The sequence below is a fragment of the Dendrobates tinctorius genome, unplaced genomic scaffold, assembly GCF_039654945.1.
Source record: "Dendrobates tinctorius isolate UK_male_01 unplaced genomic scaffold, ASM3965494v1 ptg000089l, whole genome shotgun sequence".
NCBI classification, from domain to species: domain Eukaryota; kingdom Metazoa; phylum Chordata; class Amphibia; order Anura; family Dendrobatidae; genus Dendrobates; species Dendrobates tinctorius.
The window spans coordinates 12,695,871-12,709,754 of record NW_027361757.1 but is presented as its reverse complement, the minus strand read 5'-3'; the positions used below and the strand labels follow the sequence as shown (position 1 = coordinate 12,709,754).

The 13,884-nt window shown below is 41.8% G+C and overlaps 1 protein-coding gene and 1 long non-coding RNA gene across 5 annotated transcripts in view; one reads left to right on the top strand and one right to left on the bottom strand.

Moving 5' to 3' along the window:
* The window catches only part of NUDT13 (nudix hydrolase 13), a 95,052-nt gene that overhangs the window by 29,236 nt on the left and 51,932 nt on the right, over positions 1 to 13,884 (bottom strand). The gene's annotated exons all lie outside the window — the stretch shown is intronic.
* Positions 379 to 4,648, top strand: LOC141098218 (uncharacterized). Its single transcript, XR_012234181.1, has 3 exons — positions 379 to 3,849; positions 3,983 to 4,055; positions 4,174 to 4,648. It is a non-coding gene; the product is annotated as an uncharacterized lncRNA (long non-coding RNA).

Genomic DNA, 13,884 nt, shown 5'->3' with positions numbered 1-13,884 from the left:
AAGTAATGTAATAGACAAACCATTATTTCTTATATTTAGAGACTCTATAGCAACAGGGTCGGTTCCACAGGACTGGTGTATAGCAAATGTGGTACCAATATTCAAAAAGGGCTCTAAAAGTGAACCTGGAAATTATAGGCCAGTAAGTCTAACCTCTATTGTTGGTAAAATATTTGAAGGGTTTCTGAGAGATGTTATTCTGGATTATCTCAATGAGAATAACTGTTTAACGCCATATCAGCATGAGTTTATGAGGAATCGCTCCTGTCAAACCAATCTAATCAGTTTTTATGAAGAGGTAAGCTATAGACTGGACCAAGGTGAGTCATTGGATGTGGTATAGCTTGATTTTTCCAAAGCGTTTGATACCGTGCCACACAAGAGGTTGGTGCACAAAATGAGAATGCTGGGTCTGGGGGAAAATGTGTGTAAATGGGTAAGTAACTGGCTTAGTGATAGAAAGCAGAGGGTGTTATAAATGGTATTTTCTCTAACTGGGTCGCTGTGACCAGTGGGGTACCGCAGGGGTCAGTGTTGGGACCTATTCCTTTCAACATATTTATTAACGATCTGGTAGAAGGTTTGGACAGTAAAATATCGATATTTGCAGATGATACAAAACTATGTAAAGCAGTCAATACAAGAGAAGATAGTATTCTGCTACAGATGTATCTGGATAAGTTGGGAACTTGGGCCGAAAGGTGGCAGATGCAGTTTAACAATGATAGATGTAAGGTTATACACATGGGAAGAAGGAATTAATATCACCATTACCCACTGAACAGTAAACCACTGGGTAAATCTGACATGGAGAAGGACTTGGGGATCCTAGTTAATGATAAACTTACCTGGAGCATCCAGTGCCAGGCAGCGGCTGCCAAGGCAAACAGGACATGGGGTGCATTAAAAGAGGTCTGGATACACATGATGAGAGCATTATACTGCCTCTGTACAAATCTCTGGTTAGACCGCACATGGAGTACGGTGTACAGTTTTGGGCACCGGTGCTCTGCTCAGGAAGGATATAATGGAACTAGAGCGGGTACAAAGGAGGGCAACAAAATTAATAAAGGGGATGGGGGAACTACAATACCCAGAGAGATTAGCAAAATCAGGATTATTTAGTCTAGAAAAAAGACGACTGAGGGGCGATCTAATAACCATGTATAAGTATATAAGGGGATAATACAAATATCTCTCCGAAGATCTGTTTATACTAAGGAAGGTGACGGTCACAAGGGGACATTCTCTGCGTGTGGAGGAGAAAAGGTTTTTCCACCAACATAGAAGAGGATTCTTTACAGTTAGGGCAGTGAGAATCTGGAATTCCCTGCCTGAGGAGGTGGTGATGGCGAACTCAGTCGAAGGGTTCAAGAGAGGCATGGATGTCTTCCTGGAGCGTAACAATATTGTATCTTACAGTTATTGTTAGGTTCTTTAGAAGGACGTAGATCTGGGGATCTAATCTGACAGAATTTTATAGGCTGAACTGGAATGACTAATGTCTTTTTTCGGCCTTACTAACTATGTTACTATGTTATATTTTCCCAGAGGAGCATTGCACGGCGAATAAGCCTCCTTACCTTGACAAGCCAGAGCTGGCATGTCACTCTCCACAAGGAGAAACCTTACCCCATTAAGCAAGAGGCACCACTAACCAAATACCACCATGAAGACCAAGGACTGATCTCCAAGCAAGTCAGGGACAAAATTTGAGAAGTACAAGTCAGGGTTGGGTTATAAAAAAAAAACAATTCAATCTCTGATGATCCTCGGAGCACCATCAAGTCCATTATCATCAACCGTAAATAACATGGTACCACCACAAACCTGTCAAGAGAGGGCCGCCCACCAAACTTTTAGCCCGGGCAACTAGGGTATTAATCAGGGAGGCAGCACAGAGACCAAAGGTAACGCTGAAGGAGCTGCAGAGTAGACAAGCAGACAGCTGGAGTATCTGTCCATACGACCACAATAAAATGTACACTCCACAAAGGTGGCCTTTATGGGAAAGTGGCCCCGGAAAAGCATTTACTAGCACGCAAAAATTGTAAGGCTCTTTTTGAGTATGCCAAAAGGGATGTGGGAGACTCCCAAAATGTATGGAAGAAGGTGCTGTGGTGAAATTGCCTGGCGCCAGGCAACAAACTTATGATCAGCTCAAGAACACTATTCCCACAGTGAAACATGATGGTGGCAGAATCATGCTGTGGTGATGTTTTTCTGCAGCAGGGATAAGGAAAATGTTTTGCGTTGAGGGGAAGAAGGGTGGTATAAAATATAGGGATAATCTTGAGCAAACCTTGTTTCAGTCTGTCAGTGATTTGAGACTGAGGTGGAGATTCACCTTCCAACAAGACAATGACCCAAAGAATATTGCTAAACCAACACTCGAGTGGTTTAAGGGGAAATGTGTAAATGTTTTGGAGTGGTCTAGTCAAAGCTCACTCCTTAATCCAACAGAGAATCTGTGGTCAGGTTTGAAGATTGCTGTTCACAAGAGGAAACCATCGAAATTGAAGGAGCTGCAGCAGTTTTGCCTTGAGGAATGGGCAAAAATCCCAGTGGCAAGATGGGGAAAGCTCAGAGACTTATCCAAAGGGACTTCCAGGTGTAATTGCCGCAAAAGGAGACTCTACAAAGTACTGACTTTAGGGGGTGAATACTTATGCACACTGAAATTTTCAGTTATTTTGTCATATTTTTGTTATTTGCTTCACAATAAAATGAAAACCAAAGCCACTGTACATGCATCTTAATGTACATCCTTACAACTCCTTTATGTGCCCTGTAGCCTTTGTAAAATCTGTGCCGAATGGTTCAATGTGCGTCTCTAATATTCTAATATGTACTTGACAAAACCTCTCTGCACACAATCACAGCCCCTCTAACTTTGATTGGAATAGATAATGCCTGAATACCATCTGTAGGATAAATCAATAAAGGCAGACGCAGTGGGTGGCAAATGAGAGCAGAAAGGTAGCGGCAAAGGCACTCATTGCACCACTAAGAACAGATTTGCACACAGTGCCACTAAATTTTAAGACAATTTTTTTTTTTTAAAGAGTGCCGCACTACTGATACAAAAGCGTTGTAGGGACTTGAATTAAGAAACATATAAGGTGGAGGCAGCTGGATATAGTGAGAAATACTGACGACAGGTTCCCTTTACATTATTATCATTAAATCTTCTAATATGTCACAGACTCCTAGGACACCCACTGATCCCAATAAGGCCTTACATTGATTTTATGGAAATATTCAAATCCAGCATCTTGTAATACACCTTTATGACTATTCATTTTCTTTTCACATATTTTTCCATTTTATTTATCTGTTCAGAGAAAATAAACCTCTAACTACCAGTTTATAGATTACTGCTGACAAGAGCTTAATATGACTTTATTTATTACTTTTTATGCCAATTGCGATCGTTAAAGGGGTTCTCTCGAAAATGAAAAAGAATAATGAGTGATAAGATACAATACTATAATAAATTCATAAATACCTTCAATGACTTAGAATTGCTTATCTTGTCTAGGGGCAAACATTGGATGAATTCAATTGGTGCTGTTACACTAATAAACACGAAACCTGTTGTTAAATGGAACCTTAAAAGGGAACCAGCAGGTTTTTGTACCATAAACCAAACACATCCCGGCACAAGGTAAACAATAGGAGATGAGGCAGTATGCCAGACTCCTATCTTCTCCTAATTTTTCTCCTTACCCATTTCTTTTTCAGCGCCATTCCCGTGCAATACAGTTGCTATTAATATAAGCGCGGCCACAATTTTTGAAGGTCCACGGGATCCTGTTGAGTCCATTCAATTTGCAAATTGTTCCACAGGTAATAGCATCTTTCTCTGCCATATAGCTTCCTCATGATACCTGCACACGGTATTAATACCTTATAAGAATTTTGCGACTTTGAAGCCTTCCTTTAAAATTTTTTTTACAATTTCTTTATATTTATTATTCAGTGCCTATCCACTTCCATCAGCTATTAACTGCCAAGCGCTCTGTCATTCAGTTTACAATCTCGATTAGATCCAGGTATAGTACGGTTGCCCTTCTATACATTATATTCATCTTTTTCACCTTGATGAATTGACAACGTTTTTGTGCACGTCTAATAATGAGGTATTCGTTGATACGTAGTCTTCCTTTGCAGCACCACAGGATTCTCATCCTGGACACTTAGCCCATCAGTATATGGGCTCCTCCGCACAGCTCCTTTTCATAGGTATTCCTTTAGGGATTCACGCTACCACCCGGTGGTTACTACCCCACATATGGGATTGCAGACAATTCATAGCCTCATCTTATCTTCGATTATACATTATATCCTTTACTACACTAGTAATTGAATCTCATACAGGTATTCGTTATTGTGCACATTATCGTTGATTTTTTTCCTTAACTACCATCACAGCATGGACTTCAGGTTACTGTCCACGGAATCTTCTCTCACTGGGCACACTTAGACCAGATTTCCGGAGTCTTTAGTCCACATTTCTACCACCATCGACTCTTTTCAATATTGTTTACGCTATACAGCATCTTGTCACATGTGTGCGATTGGAAAATCATTGATGTCATTTTCTTTAGTTGTAACCTTTTGTTTATTTTTGTATATATGTTCTAGCCACCAGCCACGAGAATAATGTTCTGATGAAGGTCCAAATTGAGGACCGGAAACGTTCAAGTTATTTGCTGTCTGGATGCACACAATAAAGGAACTGTTAAATTGCTTCATGTTTGAGTGCCAAGTTGATTTAAGTTATCAAACACATCTATGTTAGTAACATAGTAACATAGTAACATAGTTATTAAGGTTGAAGGGAGACTTTAAGTCCATCTAGTTCAACCCATATCCTATCCTAACTTGCCCTAACATGTTGATCCAGAGGAAGGCAAAAAAAACCCATGTGGCAACAGTAAGCTTCACATTGGGGAAAAAAATTCCTTCCCGACTCCACATACGGCAATCAGACTAGCTCCCTGGATCAACGCAATATTAAGGAGACTAGTGTATATACCCTGTAACATTATACTTTTCAAGAAAGGCATCCAGTCCCTTCTTAAATTTTAGTAGTGAATCACTCATTACAACATCTATGTTAGGTCAGTGTAATGTAAATTAAATCTATACCTTCTTTTCTGCAATTCTTTTTTCAGTTCCAGAGTTATCCCTATCCAATTGTAATGCAAATGAAGCACAAGTGCACTAGGCTTGGCCCTGCACTTTCAGCTCTCCGACGCTCCCTAACTGACTGGTCATTCATATCTCAGAGACCTACCTCCCCTCTCCAAAAATCTCGCACAGTGAGTCATTCTCCCTCTCTGAGCAGACTACCAACAAGGGGCATAATGGACCCTGTGCAACTTTTCGGACAGGGGAGGAAGTTTACTCAGACAAGAGTTACCTATCAGTCAGAGCACTGTGGATGGTGGTGGATGAGGAAAAATAGAAAGAAGACAAAGGAGCAATTGTGCCTAATTTACATAGCAATTGGATAATGTTAATGCAGTACCGTGTTAGCTCTTCTGCTCTGTTTGCTCTGCAGTACTGTGTTAGCTCTGCTGGTCTAGTTCTGCAGTAGTGTGTTAGCTCTGCTATTCTCCTAGGTCTGCAGTACCGTGTTAGCTCTGCTGTTCTGCTAGCTCTGCAGTACTGTGTTAGCTCTGTTGTTCTGCTAGCTCTGCAGTACTGTGTTAGCTCTGCTGTTCTAGTTCTGCAGTACTGTGTTAGCTCTGCTGTTCTGCTAGCTCTGCAGTACTGTGTTAGCTTGGCTGTTCTGCTAGCTCTGCAATACTATGTTAGCTCTGCTGTTCTCCTAGTTCTGCAGTACTGTGTTAGCTCTGCAGTTCTGTTAGCTGTGCAGTACTGTGTTAGCTCTGCTGTTCTGCTAGCTCTGCAATACTATGTTAGCTCTGCTGTTCTCCTAGTTCTGCAGTACTGTGTTAGCTCTGCAGTTCTGTTAGCTGTGCAGTACTGTGTTAACTCTGCTGTTCTGCTAGTTCTGCAGTACTGTGTTAGCTCTGCTGTTCTGCTAGTTCTGCAGTACTATGTTAGCTCTGCTGTTCTGCTGTACTGTATTTATTCTGATCTCACTGTACAGCTGTGTGTGATTATGAGAGCAGACTGTCAGTCATTAGTTGGTTCACACTAGTAATGCAAGGTTTCATGTAAAATAAGCTCTGGACGCAGATTCTAGGGGAGATCAGTGTCTGGTTCTTAGATTTCATAGCTCATTTAAATGTAAGAAAAATGTGTCATTCTCTAGAATTAGACATCAGTGTAGAAATATCAACCTATCATTTATTAAACTTTCTATGACCAGCATGCCCATATACAGTAGATGGCTTAGGCCTGTTTCACACATCCGTCTGTTACAATTAGTCAAAATCCGCCGTTTTGTAAAAAAAAACATGGATCCGCCATTTTGCTTGGTGGATCCGTTTTTTTCCCATTGAGTTGCATTACCTGCGGATCTTGACGGATTGGCCATCCGTTGGATCCTTTTTTTTGCGGAACCGCCAAAATTTTGGCGTCCGCTGACATGCCTGGACGGACAACGCAACGTTTTTTCGGCCGGATCCGCATTTTACATTGCGCATGCCCGGAGGACATGCCTCAGCCGCAAATTTAACCCTAAACTCTGTTCTGGCAGCTGAAAAATTCTCTCTCTCTCTCTGACAGCGGTTCCTTGAAATTTCTTCCTTCGCCGGATCCGTAAAAAAAAACGGTCAGGTGTCACATGTTGATGTCCGTACGCAAGCGGATCCATTTTCCGCCATTTTGGCGGATTACAACTGACAGAAAAAAAATGATGTGTGAAACAGGCCTTAGGAGGGTTGATCCTACTGACAGATGCCCTTTAAAGAGCTATTCGCATACTAACAACAGACTATCAACAGAATAAAAAATAAGATGATAATTGCTGGGTGTCCAACTGCTGGAGCATGAGATTAGGACTCTGGAACCGTGAGAACAAGGCTCTGGAGACCCATCTTGAATAAAGTTGAGTGTACACACCTCTGACTCATTTATTTCCATTGGGAATACCTGGAATAAGCTGAGCACCATACTCGGCCATTTACAGCACTCCTGCAGAGGCTGAGCATGCCACTATTATGCTAGTGTAGGAACTCACCCAGATATTAGGTAAAGCTAAGTACTGCAACTGACCTTGCTGGTTCCTGTACAGACTAAAGATCCTGACGCCGTAGTCACTCATAGTTCCTGTGTGAGAAGAAGTAGCCCTAACCATAAACTAGAAGATAGCAACTTGGACCTATGCTGCCTAAAAGGCCGTAAAGCGCTTCACGTGCCTCTTAAAGTACCAGAGGACAAAGCTCAGTGTGAATTACCTACAAAAGCGAAGTGTGCTAAAACTAGGTAAAAGATCCCAGAGTGAGTAAAACCACTAAATACGAAATAAAGTATAAAGTACGTACTTGTAAAGCTGAGTCACTTCTCATGGCAAGGTTCAATCAATCAATCAAATTTATTATCGCCAAGTACATATTACATATATACAAGAAATTCTTTGTGGCAAAGAGGCAACATAATATATAACAGATACAACAAGTAACATCTAACAAGACAGATACAGTAGTCTACACATGACGATTTAATTGTGGAACAGAGAGTGGATAGAAGCTGTTCATATGGCGGTTGGTGCTGCATTTGGGGACTCTGAAGCGACGTCCTGAAGGGAGTAGTTGGAATGAGGAGTGTCCCGGGTGAGAGGGATCGGATGAAATTTTCAATGCGTGGGATCGAATACTCTTATAAAGATCCTGGATTTTAGGCAGGGGGGAACCTATAATTCTCTCTGCTGTTCTGAAAGTCCTTTGTAAGCAGAGTTTGTCATGCGCAGTGGCTCCCCCATACCAGACTATCAGAGAGGAACAAATCACAGATCTGATGACAGCATTAAAGAATAAGATCAGCAGATTCTTAGACAAACCATATCTTTTCAGCTGACGCAGGAAGAACATCCTCTGTTGTGCTTTTCTTATAACAGCATCCACGTTTTTCCCCCATTTAAGATCATGAGAGATGATAACACCAAGGAATTTGGTCTCTGTGACCCTAAGAACCACTTCGTCATGGATGTAGATTGGAAGTATCTCATGTTGATCTTTCCTAAAATCCACAACCATCTCAGCAGTTTTTTTAGTGTTGAGTACAAGATTATTGGCTTTACACCAGTCACATATTCTTTCCACCTCACTCCGATACAAGTCTTCAGCATCTCCCCTGATGAGACCAATCAGTGTCATATCATCGGCAAATTTCAAGATTTTTACTGAGTCTGCTGAAGAGATACAATCATTCGTATAGAGAGAAAACAGTAACAGGGACAAAACACACCCCTGAGGTGCCCCGATGTTTGTGACCAAGGTGTCCGAAGTGAATGGTCCAACTTTTACACTCTGTATCCTGGCTGTCAGGAAGTTATAAATCCACAAGCATAAGTTGAGAGGGACTCCAAGAGCTACCATTTTCTTATGAAGTAAATTCGGATTAATGGTATTGAACGCTGAGCTAAAGTCCATGAAAAGAATCCGGACATATGAGTGCAGTTCATCTGTATGATCCAAAATGTACTGCAGTGCCAGATTGACAGTGTCGTTTGCCGAACGATTCTCCTTATAGGCAAACTGAAGCGGGTCCCATAGCTTCTGCGTGAATTTTATCAGGTGGGACATCATAATTCTTTCGAAGACTTTCATAGCTACAGATGTGAGTGCTACTGGTCTATAGTCGTTCAACTCAGAGGATCCCACTTTCTTGGGGACAGGGATAATTGTGGAACTTTTCCAACACTGAGGTACAACGCACTCTTTCAGTGACACATTGTATATATTTGTCAGTATAGGGGCAAGCTGGGTAGCACATACTTTCAGACACATTGGAGATACACCATCAGGGCCAGGTGCCTTTTTGACCTTAAGTCCCTTCAGGATGCGTATCACCTCTGCCTCGGAGATCACTACTTGGGTGTTGCACAATGAATGATCTTTATATGAACAGACTGAGGAGCTTAGAGAAGAATAGCCACTGTGTGTAGAGCTTGCCTCAAATCTGCAGTAGAATTCATTTAACTCTGCTGCCAGACTTCTGCTGGGGATCACTATAGTGGGGTGGCTTTTATAATTGGTGACCTCTCTTAATCCTCTCCATGCAGATCTAGTATCTTCTTAAGAGAACCTTTCCTCCAGAATCTTTGCATACTCGTGTTTGGGTAACTTGATCTCTTTAGATAGCGAGTTCCTAAGTTTCTTGAATTCAGTAATATCGCCTGCTTTATAAGCCTCCTCTTTTCTCTTACGGATCAACCTGACTTTATTTGTAAACCACGGCTTGTTGTTTCCCCGAAAGTGGACAGATTTGGATGGAATAAACGTGTCTTCACAAAAACGGATATATGAGGACACTGCATCAACCCATTCATCCACACCCGAGCATGTTTCCTGGAATACCTCCCAGTCCGTGCATTCAAAGCATGCTTGTAGTTGCAATTTTGCCTCCTCAGACCATGTCTTCTTTGTATAAACTGTAGGTTTGGATGTTTTCAACCTTTGCCTGTAGGCTGGAATTAAATGAATTAGACAATGATCTGAAAAGCCCACTGCTGCTCTCCTCACTGCCCTGTAGGCCCCTGTTATGACTGTATAGCGGTGATCAAGCGTATTGTTCTCTCTCGTGAAGCAGTTTATATGTTGAGTAAATTTGGGGAGATCCAGGTTGAGTTTTCCTTTGTTAAAGTCCCCCATTACGATCACAAATGCTTCTGGAGATCCTTTCTCCCATTCTGATATTTTGCAAGCTAATTCACCAATAGCAGCTTTAACAGATGCTTGAGGGGGAATATATACTGCAACCAGAACCATAGATGAAAACTCTCTTGGAGAGTAAAATGGTCTACAATTGAGTGCAAGGTACTCTAGATCTGGAGAGCAACCTTTTCCCAGTATGTTAACATCACAGCACCAGCTAGTGTTGATGTAGAGACATACCCCACCCCCCCTTTGTTTACCTGAAGCTACACAATCACGGTCAGCTCTGTAGATAACAAAACCAGGTAGATCCAGACTACAATCAGGGATGGTCTCATTCAACCAGGTCTCAGTAAAACAAAGAGCAGCTGAATTGGCCATATCAGATCTCATGTTACAAAGTAAGCTCAGATCCTCCATTTTGTTAGATAAGGAACGGACATTAGCCAAGTGGAGTGAAGGAAGAGCTGTTCTGAACCCTCTCCTCCGAAGGCGCGCCAGGACGCCTCCTTTCCTACCTCTCTTGCAGTACACCTCCACAGGTTTCACAGAAGTAATGGATTTTATGTACTCAATTGTTGAATTAGCAATCATGCTCCAAGAAGTGGAGTCCATGAGAAATTGCGGATGATTCCAGAATAATAAATCGCCCCTTGAAATCATAAGAGTAGGTTTACAGAGTGCAGTGGCCATGATTACACTCAGCTTGTAGCTATAAAGACTGAACAGTCACAGCTTAGCAGAGTTAAAAGTACAACTTTCCATAAAGGGTGCGCCCAGCACTGCTGGGGGGGAGGGCATGGGTGCAACAAGGCAGGGACATCAGGGGACATGCCAACAGTCAGTCCAAACCTGCCCAGCTCACCCCTTCAGCTCCACCTGGACCACAAGATCTCCAGAACATCTCCAGCACCGCACACTCCACCAGTTTTCCTATCCTGGGATCAACTGCTTGCTGGAAATGGGTACCAGTTGTAGGAAAGTTGGCAGGCAGCCAGCAGCTTCACTCTCTCCCAGCTGAAACCAGACACGGAGCTCCACGAGGACAGAAAGACACCGGTCCCAGCTGGTCGCAGTCTCCACACTACTCCCAGCTCTGCCGAATCCTGTAGCTACGCAATGGTGAGTGAACCAAAGGGAGAATTAACAATTAAACGGGGAAAAAACAAAAAAACTCAGGAGCCTCATGCCAGAGCAGCCATCTCTCGGTGCTCCTCTCGGTTGTGAGTCAGGATAGTCAAGGAGTCCAAGGTCAGAAGCCAAGAGGGTACATCATAAACAGAAGGAAGAGATAAAGGCATAGACAGGTAATGTTTTGTGGTCAAAATACCAGGAGGATAGCGGATCAGAGCAGAAGGGATTAAACAGACGCATGGTCAGAATGAGGTCCAAGGTCAGGCAACGAAAGATCTACAAACAGAACGCAAGGCACAGAGAGACAAACCACAAAGTAGCTGAATGCATGTCTGGCAGAGGTCTAGTAATAATAGCCTAGTTAAGTATCCTGGCAATCACCTGGGACAATGAACACCTGGAGACCGCCAGAGCCTCCCAGTCTCAGATTAGACCATCAACACATTGACAGCTCAGCACATCCCCAACGCCAGACTGGACGACTGAGCTGTAAATCAATGTACTGACAGCTTTGGCACGTTCTTGTACTAGATTGGACTGCTGAGCTGTCAGTAACTGTATCCCAGACACACTAAGGTGTGGAACCACGACAGTACCAGTACTGATAGATAATATGCTGTCTACTTCCTAAAATGAAACAGAAGATAGGTGCAGAGCAAAGAACAGGAACAGCAAAAGATATAAACAAACCCTAGCTGGAAATTCACTGACTGGCTTAAAACTACAGCAGAATGGCTGAACATCCAAATATGAATATCACCAGAAGCAAATGCCAGCAGGGAAAAAGAATATAAAGCCGCGCTGGAAAGGTGATAGTTAAGACAAATGACATCTGTAATATGCAAAACATACCAGCAGCCAGAATAGCAGAACCTAAGCACAAGAAAAAAAAAAAAAAAGGCGTGGCATGACAGCCACCTTCCCTCTACTTAAGTGTATGATTTTTAGGGTCTTGAAGTCCCATCACTCAAAACCTCCAAAACCAGTGGATAAATTGATTTGTTTGGGATTATCCTTTTTACTGTGGGGTTTGGTCTGACGTCTAAATAAGTCTGGCTTGAAGTCTGAATTAATTTACTGCTTAATTAATTTAAGGATCTGGTATGTGGTCTAATTAGTTATGGTCTGCTCTTTCATCTATACTAATATAGAGGGACTGGGGTCTTATTAAATTAGAGAAGTTTTAGATGGGATTGAATTTGAGTGTCTAGTTTGAAGAACAAATTCACTTAGGATTCTTGTCTGAAGTGAAAATTAATTTAGGGGGTCTAGTCTGGAGTCAGAATTTGTGCATCTACAGAGGGTGGGCATGAGTTGCAAAAGTAAAATAAGTCTGATCAGCAAACTCTGTATTCTTTACGTGCAATAATCATGGTGGCCTGGGAAGGATGGCTAAATGTCATGTACAATGTTCATATTACAGTTTTAGAATTTGACACGCCAGTATGTCCAGATCCGAAATGTCAATTATCTACTTTTCTAGAGGCCCAAGTGTCCATGTACATCAGCTTGATGTCTGATCCATATTGTCCTATTTCACTCCTGGATCTCAAAGTTTGTTTTGGAGACTAAAGTGCCACATGTATGGTCTGTACTAAAGCAGTATTTTGTGAAATTCCAAATATTAGATTATCAATTCTAGAAGCCAACGTATCATTGTATTAAGCGTCGGAATGCTATTTCTTCAGCATCTGTGCTTCTAAACACGGAAAACAGATTTAAATCAGTTCAAAATTTTATTCTGATATGTTCCTCTGATTATTGTTTACATACCACAGACCTTTTACATCAGGCAAATCAGGAACCTCAAACTACCTAAAATATGTTGTCTATATCTCCTGCCAAAAACCACTGTACTCAACCAACCGGCTCCCGAAATTACTTTCCGCAGCTCTTTCCACTGGAAGGCAGAGGGAAGGCACAAGGTTACACCCTACATCATAAAATGTGCTCAAATATTTGTACATACTGAGAAGTAGCAGAGCGTCTTGAAGTAGTACTTCTTCATGTCCTGCTGCTATCATTATGGGTTTTCTTACAAGTGGATTTTCACAGCAATGAACAAATAAATGCTTCACCCCATTCCACTTTTTCTTATTTTAATCCACCTATGTGCTTTTCAAAAAGCCTAGTGAAACATATTATATATTCTGACTCCTATGTCAGTTTTAGTTGCAGACTTATAAAACTAATGTCACATCCCACGGCCAAAGTGCAGCTGACCATAGGACGGGAAGTGGGGTTGTCCTTTACATATTGTCATTTACAGACACACCCTTACACTCTGCAATTATGTTCTAAAATAAGCCTAGGAAGCTCTAACCAATAATATAAGGGCCTGTAAAAGCACAAAATCCAAAAAGAGGAAGAAAAGGACCCTTTACACAAATGCATATAAAGGACTCAGTCTTGCAGCATGGGTGCTGTGAGGCACCAGGTCACCCATTCTGCTGGTGGAATGCTGCTGCGATGGTGATTAGCGCACAGCGCCGCTCCTTTAAAGCCATAAAAAGTTAGGACCCACTGAGAAATCCTTTTTGACAGGGCAGTGAGCTTTATATAGTCTGATCAGAATGATAAACTAAGACCCTCATGTTCAGTTATGTGTATTTTTCCTTAGTGCCATTACATCAACATATGATTTTTGGAAGTGCGGGACATGTCCATTTTTAAGCATACAAACATATACACTATAACCAACTTTTGTTTGAACAAATATTTATTGCAAAACCAGTAAAAGTGGAGATAACGTCAATACAAAAGACAAAAAATAGAAAGCTGACAATAGTGTGCTCTAACATACCTACTAGCAAAGGAGTACACTGATAGCGCCTCAAAGGAGCATTCTCATTTCCAAGATCCTATCCCAATATGTACAGTGGGGAAAATAAGTATTTGATACACTGAAGATTTTGCAAGTTTTTCCACCTACAAAGAATGGATAGGTCTGCAATTT